The 8,060-nt window shown below is 38.9% G+C and overlaps 1 pseudogene; it reads right to left on the bottom strand.

Moving 5' to 3' along the window:
* Positions 1 to 2,333: 2,333 nt before the first annotated feature.
* On the bottom strand, positions 2,334 to 2,800 carry LOC103731268 (annotated as a pseudogene).
* Positions 2,801 to 8,060: the final 5,260 nt, after the last annotated feature.

Below are 8,060 nucleotides of genomic sequence, written 5' to 3'. Positions count from 1 at the left end.
TGTAAACCAGGTCAGCCTCTGAGCTTTGGAGTTATGACAGTGAGAGTAATGGGTATAGGAAAACAGAAAGAAGGGAGGGAGGGAAAGAGAGAGAGAAACAGTGTTAGCCTGCTACAACAACCTACTGTATTACATAATTAAGAAATAGCTATAGGGAAGAAAGGAGGAAAGGAGAGTTGGGTGGCGATACAAGATAATGACTCACAGGCAGATAAGGAATAGCTGTAGTGGGGAAGGAGAGCTGGGTGGAGATAAAAAAAATGAGATCACTGGCCTGAATGTTGATTTTGTCTACTTGGTAATTCTGCTGCTTTGCCTCCCTGGTCCAGAGTGTGCCCCACCTTGATTTTTACTGATCCCATTCTTCTTTTGTGAGTTCTCAGCTGTTCTTGTGTGTGGAATTTTCTTGACTGAGTTTTGAAAGCTGTGAATAGTGTATGCAAACTGCCTAGCCATAGTTGCTGGTTTCCTGCTGGTTTGGGAGCAGCTGGCAGCCGTGCTGTATCCAAAGTTGTTTAGAGCTTGTGCTCAGCATCCGAAGCTTTGCCTTTCCCTATTGGGGGACTGATGGTGGCCCTGGCAGCAGTCACTAGGACCCCCTTCTATGAACTGTCTACTGAAGCAGCTTCTGTTGATTTCCTGGTAGGAGTCTTAGCACAGTTTGGGCTAAGACGCAGCTGCGGTGGTGATTGCATTGGCCAGAGTCACAGTAGCGTCTGTCGGATGGTGCAGAAAATTTGTGGGTCAGATGGGAGGTTTGTTGAGGACTTAATGAAGTCAATTTGAGGGCTGCAGAGGTAGCTGACGGAATGTTAAAATATTCCTGTTCCCTTTGTTTCCCGAACTGCAATCAGCCACTCATTCTGATGTGGCTTCTAGACTGACATGTTACCCGGAAGTCTATGTGGATGAGTTTGGTCTCAGATATCACCGAGATTCCCCCTGCTTTCTGAGTGTTGGGCCACCACATCTGAAACGGATGAGTTTAATCACCTGTCTTGTTTTCTCTAAGTTACAGGTCCTTAATGCCAATCTTCTGAAAAAGTCAAGTTCATTTTCATGCCATGATTTCAGAATATTTAAGAATAATACACTGTTTTCATCACCTGCTAGGAATCACACAGTACCTTCAAGATGTCTCAGTGTAAAATTTCTCTGGCTTATACCTGATTTTTTTTTTTTTTTTTAAATACTTGGCTGTCCTCATGTGTCCTCATCTTTGCATCAAGTCTTTGGATTTCTATTCTGGTGGGAAGATTAATTTTGCCCCATTAATGAGCATCCACTACTCACCACAGTGTTTATCCATTAAAGTCCAGTATATTAACCTATACCTGCCCCATTTGACCCACACAAGTTTAGTGTTGATGAAAATTCCATTTAGTTAATCTGGATGTTACAGTCTCTCGCTAGTGTGTTAGGCTCACAGCTCTTACTGGCTTATTAATTAATCATTCACTTAATTAATATTCACTGAGGTAATATTGGTCATTAGGCAAAAGTATTTCCTATCCTGAGTCAGAATGGAAATTACTGGCACTGAGGGAGAAGTTATCAAGCAAAATTGGGGGAGGTGCATGAAGACCTATGGGAACCTTCAAAAATCACATGATGCTGGCAGCTGCCACAATGTATGGATCACCCCAGGTCTCATTAATGCCTCTTCTATTTCAACTTTCCTGGTTCATAAGGCAATTACCACCTACAGATCAGGTACAGTGAGGGCTCCAGAGTTTGGCGATGTGAGCAAGGGAAAAGGATAAGGGATGGAGAGAAACAGAGGGAAAATAAACTGAGTTCCAGGTTTCCATATCTTAGGTATGGTGCAAATAATTTAATAAGCCCAACACATTTTACTTTAAACTCAGTTTTGAAAATCTGCATGGAATGAATTTTTGCAAATCAAACGCTATTTCAAACATGCTATTTAAAATTTGCTCCAGTAATGTCCATTAGGTCACAAAGAGGACTTTAAAATAACATATTTTCATTTTAGAGAAGCTATTCACACATTTTAATATCAGGTTTGTTTGTATTTATTCCACATAATCACACAGCTAGAAAAATAATTTCTGTTCTGTCTGTGACCAGTAGTAATATTAAATCTGCCTGCTGGCTGCTGGGTAAGGAGGATTTTAAACATCCATCTTTCTTCTACTTACTTTTCTCAGAATCAAAAGCTGAGGTGGGAAGGTAGTACTCTTAAGCCCAACTTGGCTATATCACATCAAATCCTTGATGGGTTTTAAGTGTTTTTCTTTCTTCTTTTTTCTCTGCTCCAGTCAACAGAGAGGACTTTATTAGGGTTCTGGGGTGATGCCTGGCAGGCTGCCTCAGCTGTATTTGACCTTCCTCCTTTCTTCTTGGGGCATAGATTGTTGGCGTACACACTTCTTGCAGCAGTTGAAGGCATAGGGATGCAGTCTTGTGTAGGACTTGAGACAGATCATCTTGCCGCAGTTGTACTCCTGGGGGAGCTGGAGAAGAAATGGCTCAATGATGCCACCACACGGCACAGCACCAGCTGCAGGGTGGACTCTTTCTTCACGTTGTAGTCAGCCAGGGTCTGGCTGTCTTCTAGATGCAGCTTGCCAGTGATCAGCAGTTGCTGGTCAGGTGGGATGCCTTCTTTGTCTTGGATTTTGGCCTTGACATTCCCAATAGTGTTACTGGGCTCTACCTTGAGGGTGATGGTCTTGCCGGTTAGGGTCTTCAGAAGATATACATCTTGGTGTCTGCTGTGTGGCTGCCTCACTGAAGAGAAAGAGCAATTTTCTTTCTTCTTGAGACTTTTGTACATATACACAATGATGTATCATATCTACCCCCATCCCCACTCCAATTCATTTTATATCTCCCCAACATGCACCCTTCCCAAGTTCATATCTTTTTAACTTTTTGATAATGCATTAAGTTCAGTTATTGTTGCCCATATGTACAAGGCTATGGGACGACCCACTGGAGCATGGGAAACCTAAAAGTGGCCTTACCCCCAAAAGATAATAATTTCCCCTCCCCCAGATGCTGTCACCTGCCTCCTTGGTAGATGTTGCCTTCTCCATGGGCCATCACATTTTATTCTTTAATGCAATCTAGTTTCTTCTCTATTTAGAAAAAAATAAAATTCATTCTTTTTATCTTTTTAAGTCTATAGATGTAAGGGAAATGATCATGGGTAGTGAGAAAGCTAGAGCATTTGCATTTAGAACATATTGTATAGGTATTTCCTTCAATGTGTGATTAGTTCACAAAGGAGATCAGAATTCTTAGAGTTAGAAACATACTATTTCATTTTTTCTAGCACTTTAGCTATATTTTCCAAAACACTGCTTATGGCAGAAAAAATCAAAGTAAAACTATTTAGTCAGCAACACCTTCAGATATTCCTTAGGGTTGGCAATAAAGCTTAGTAAAGATTAAAAACACCTGCAACAATTCAGTTGTTTTGAGATCCTGTTGTTTATGAGGGTAGATATTTAGCAAGAAAAAAAATCCCATAGCTCATAAAAGAAGATAATAAAATTAGAAGGTTTGGGGGCTTGATTTGTTCATTTTCTATTATTATGGTATAGCATTGTTAGAGATAATATTTTATCCATCTTGAAAAGTATTTATAGAGCAGTTGAGGTTCCATCACTGCCAGTTTAGAGAGGTGTAAATTTTATAATGGCAAAAGCAAAGCCTAATGTAGCAATGGGAGCTGCTTTCCTGACTATTCCATTCCATAGGAAATGTTACCAAAGTATTGCTTAAAGATTATATGGTTTGTCATATGTGTGTAAGGTTTATAGCACAAAACATTCTTGCTGGCATAAATTACCATAGTATAGTAAAAGTGAGAAGAGCATACATTAAACATTGTAGTGATAATTATCACTTTTAAAATAATTTATTGAGAATTTCACGCATGCATATAAGGTGTTTTGATCAAATCCATGCCCACTCCACTCCCTCCCCTCCAACTACTCTCATATCTCCCCATCACTTTTTTTTTTTCTGATAACTTCCTGTACTCTTTCTTCTTCTTTTATGTTTTTATGGGCCTTTTTGCTACTTTAACATTCCCCCCTCTGGAGAGGTAACCCTAAATTTCTTTAAAGGATTAGCTAAGAGCTCCCAAATACTTTTGACATTTTGAGACAGGGTCTGGAGCTCTCCCTGTAGCTCCAGCTGTCCTGGAACTCACTATGTAGACCAAGCTGGCCTTGAACTCACAGAAATCTGCCTGCCTCTGCCTCCCCAGTGCTGAGATTAAAGGTGTGTGCCACCATGCCCGGCTACCCTAAAATCTTTTAAGAATTAGATAAAAGCTCCCAAATACTTTTGACATTTTTGGTTTTGGAATAGAGTATGCTGCTAAGAGGCTCAAGGACATTGTGAGTCTTAGCCAACAAACTGGCTACTTTTCTTTGGGGTCTTTTTACCCAAACTACCTAGCCAATTCCTACCTCCTATTCTTACCATACCATCCTATGAAGAGGGTACCCAACTTGCAGATAGGGAATCAGGACACAGACCACTCAGGGTTCTTCCATGCTGAACAGGGATTCAGGGTGAGGAAATTTGGGGTACCCCCTTCAGTGATACCTTGTGTAATTTTGGGAGCCTCTTGGACTACCCTCGCCAACAACTCAAAAGGTTTCTCATCTGGCACTGTTTCTTGTTATGTAGCCTTTAGCTGTACAGATGGACTCGCGAAGAGATATTGTTATGTATAATTCGTCATTAGATTGTTGGACTAATATGATTCCCTGTGGTTTTTTACACTAGCTAGATATTATTTAATCTCTCTTCTCTCTGCCTGTCTAAATCTTCCACCATGGCTTCCCTATTTAAAGTGTCCCCATTTCCCCCATTTCTCCCTTGGTAATACCAGTCTCCTATGGTCTCACCTCTCTTGAGCTCCTTCATTTCCTTTATTCCCAAGGTTCCTTGTATAACCTTCCCTCCTCCTCCCCTTAAAATAACCCCATTTTTATCCATATGTCCCTTATTAATGCCTGTTTCCTACTGTTTTTCTCTTTCAGATTCTTTCTTTTCCTTTACCTCCCTGGTTCCTTTTCATTATCCTGGTTCTTGTAGTTATCTCTGGATACATACTCACTTACCAGGATTTGGTGCTAGGGTCCACATGTGAGGGAGAACATATTATTTTTTTTCTGAGATTGTTTTACTTCATTTAGTATAACAGTTTTTAGTTCCATCCATTTACCTGCAAATTTCATGATTTCATCTTTCTTTACCACTGAGTAGAACTCCACTGATAAATATACCACATTTTCATTATCTACTCATCAGTTGAGGGACTTAGGTTGCTTCCATCTCTTAGCTATTGTGAAAAGAGCAGCAACAAACATGGATGTACAAGTATCTCTGCAATGGGATGAGTTCTTTGGGTATATGGCAAGGAGTGGTATAATTGGGTAAAATGGTAGGTTCATTTGTAGTTTTTTAAGAGTTCTCCACACTGCTCTCCATAGGGGTTGAACTAGTTTGCAGCCCCACCAGCAGTGGATGAGTGTTCCCCTTTCCCCACATCCTCTCTAACATTTGGTATCATTTGTTCTCTTGATCTTAGCCAGTCTGACTGGGATAAGATGAAATCTTAAAGTGGTTTTAATTTGCATTTCCCTAATTATTAGTGATGTCGAGCATCTTTTAAGATGTTTCATAGCCATCTTTACTTCTTTTGAGAACTCTCTGTTCAGCTCCTTAGTCCATCTTTTAATTGGATTACTTCTTGTCTTGATTCTCTGTTTCATGAATTCGTTATATATTCTGGTTATTAAACCTCTGTCAGATGTGTCACTGGTGAAGAATTTCTCTCATTCTGTGGGTTTCCTGTTTGCTTCCCTGGTTGCCTCCTTTGATGTACAGAAGCTTTTCAGTTTAATGAGGTTCCATTTGTTAATTTTTGCCCTTGTTTCCTGAACATTTGATGTCTGGTTTAGAAAATCATTTCCTACACCTATATCTTGTAGGTTTTCCCAGTGTTTTCCTCTAACAGTTTCAGAGTTTCAGGCTTTACATTGAGGTCATTGATCCATTTGAAATTCACTTTTGTGCAGGGTGAAAGATAAGGGTTTAGTTTTATTCTACAGGTGGAAATCCAGTTTTGCCAGCACCATTTGCTGAACATGCTGTCTTTCCTCCAGTGAATATTCTTGGCCCCTTTTTCAAATATCAGGTGGCTGAAATTGCATTTACTCACACTTGGGTCTTCGATTTTGTTCCATTGATCTATGGGTCTATTTTTGTGCCAGTACCATGTTGTTTTTATAGCTCTGTAATACAGTTTAAAATCTGGTATAGTAATCCCCGTGTCATTGCTGTTAGTGCTCAGGGTTGTTTTGGCTATCTAAGGTGTTTTGTGCTTCCATATGAATCTTAGGATGTTTTTTTCCAATTCTGTGAAAAATGTCATGGGGATTTTGATTGGCATTGCATTGAATCTATAAATGACTTTTGGTGGGGTGGTCATTTTCACATTTTCACAATATTAATTCTTCCAATCAATGAGCCTGGGAGGTCCTTTCATCTTCTGATGTCTTCCTCAATCTCTTTCTTCAAAGATTTAAATTTTTCATTGTAGAGCTCTTTAATGTCTTTGGTCAGCTTTATTCTGAGATATTTTAATTTTTCTGTGGCTATTGTGAATGGGAGGGTTTCCCTGTGCTCTTTCTCTGTATTTTATTTTTTTTGTGGCTATTGTGAATGGGAGGGTTTCCCTGTGCTCTTTCTCTGACTGCTTGTCATTGGTATATAGAAAGGCTACAGACTTTTGTACGTTAATTTTGTAACCTGCCACTTGACTGAATGTGTTAATAATTTCTAGGATTTTTCTGGTGGAATTTTTGGCATCTCTTAGATATAATATCATATCATCTGCCAAAAGGGATAATTTGATCTTTCTTTTCCAATTATTACTCCTTTAATTTCCTGCTCTTGTCTTATTGCTCTTGCTAGAGTTTCAAGCACTCTGTTAAAGAGAAGTGAGGATAGTGGACAGCCTTGTCTGGTTCCTGATTTCAATGGGAATGCTTCCAGTTTTTCTTCATTTAGAATGATGTTGGCGGTGTGCTTGTTATATATGGTTTTAATTATGTTGAGGTATGTTCCCTCCGGTACAATTCTCTCTAGGACTTTGAACATAAATGCATGTTGAATTTTGTCAAAAGCCTCTGCAACTATTGAGATGACCATGTGGTTCTTGTCTCTGAGCCCATTTATCTGATTTATGACATTTATTGACTTACGTATATTGAACCATCCCTGCAACTCTGGGATAAAGCCAACTTGATCATGGTGGATGATCTTTTTGATGTGTGCCTGTATGTGGTTTGCATATATCTTGTTGAGAATATTTGCATCTATGTTCATTAAGGATATGGGTCTATAGTTTTCTTTTTTGGTTGTATCTTTACCTGGCTTTGGTATTAGTGTGATGCTGGCTTAATAGAAGGAATTTGGAAGTTCTCCCACCATTTCTATCTTTTTGAATAAATTAAGTAGTATTGGAATATTGGATGTAGATTTTCTTTAAATATCTGATAGAATTCTGCAGTAAATCTGTCTATGTAGGCCTGTGCTGTTTCTAGGTGGGCGGCTTTTTATTACTGTTTTGATTTCCTTATATGTTATGGGTTTGTTTAAGCTGTTGATCCATTCTTGGTTTAACTTTGGTGGTTCCCATGATTTTAGATAGTCATCCATTTCTTTTAGATTTTCAGATTTAGTAGTGTGTATGTTTTTAAAATATTCCCTTATAATGTTTTGGATCTTTTCAGTGCCTGTTGTGATGCTTCCCTTTTCATCTCTGATTTTGTTTATTTGGAGGTGCTCTTTCTTTCTGTTAACTGGGCTAGCGGTCTGTCAATCTTGTTTATCTTTTGAAAGAACTAGGTCTTGGATTTTTTTGATTCTATTCGATTTCATTAATTTTTCCTCTGATTTTTGTTATTTCTTCTTGTCTGCTGGGTTTGGGCTTCACTTGCTGTTGCTTTTTATGTGTCTTGAATTGCAATGTTAACTTATTTGTGTTCTTTCTGATTTTTTAATGT

The sequence above is a fragment of the Nannospalax galili genome, unplaced genomic scaffold (genome assembly GCF_000622305.1).
Source record: "Nannospalax galili isolate Female #2095 unplaced genomic scaffold, S.galili_v1.0 scaffold494, whole genome shotgun sequence".
NCBI classification, from domain to species: Eukaryota; Metazoa; Chordata; class Mammalia; order Rodentia; family Spalacidae; genus Nannospalax; species Nannospalax galili.
This window is presented reverse-complemented; position numbering and strand designations above follow the sequence as displayed.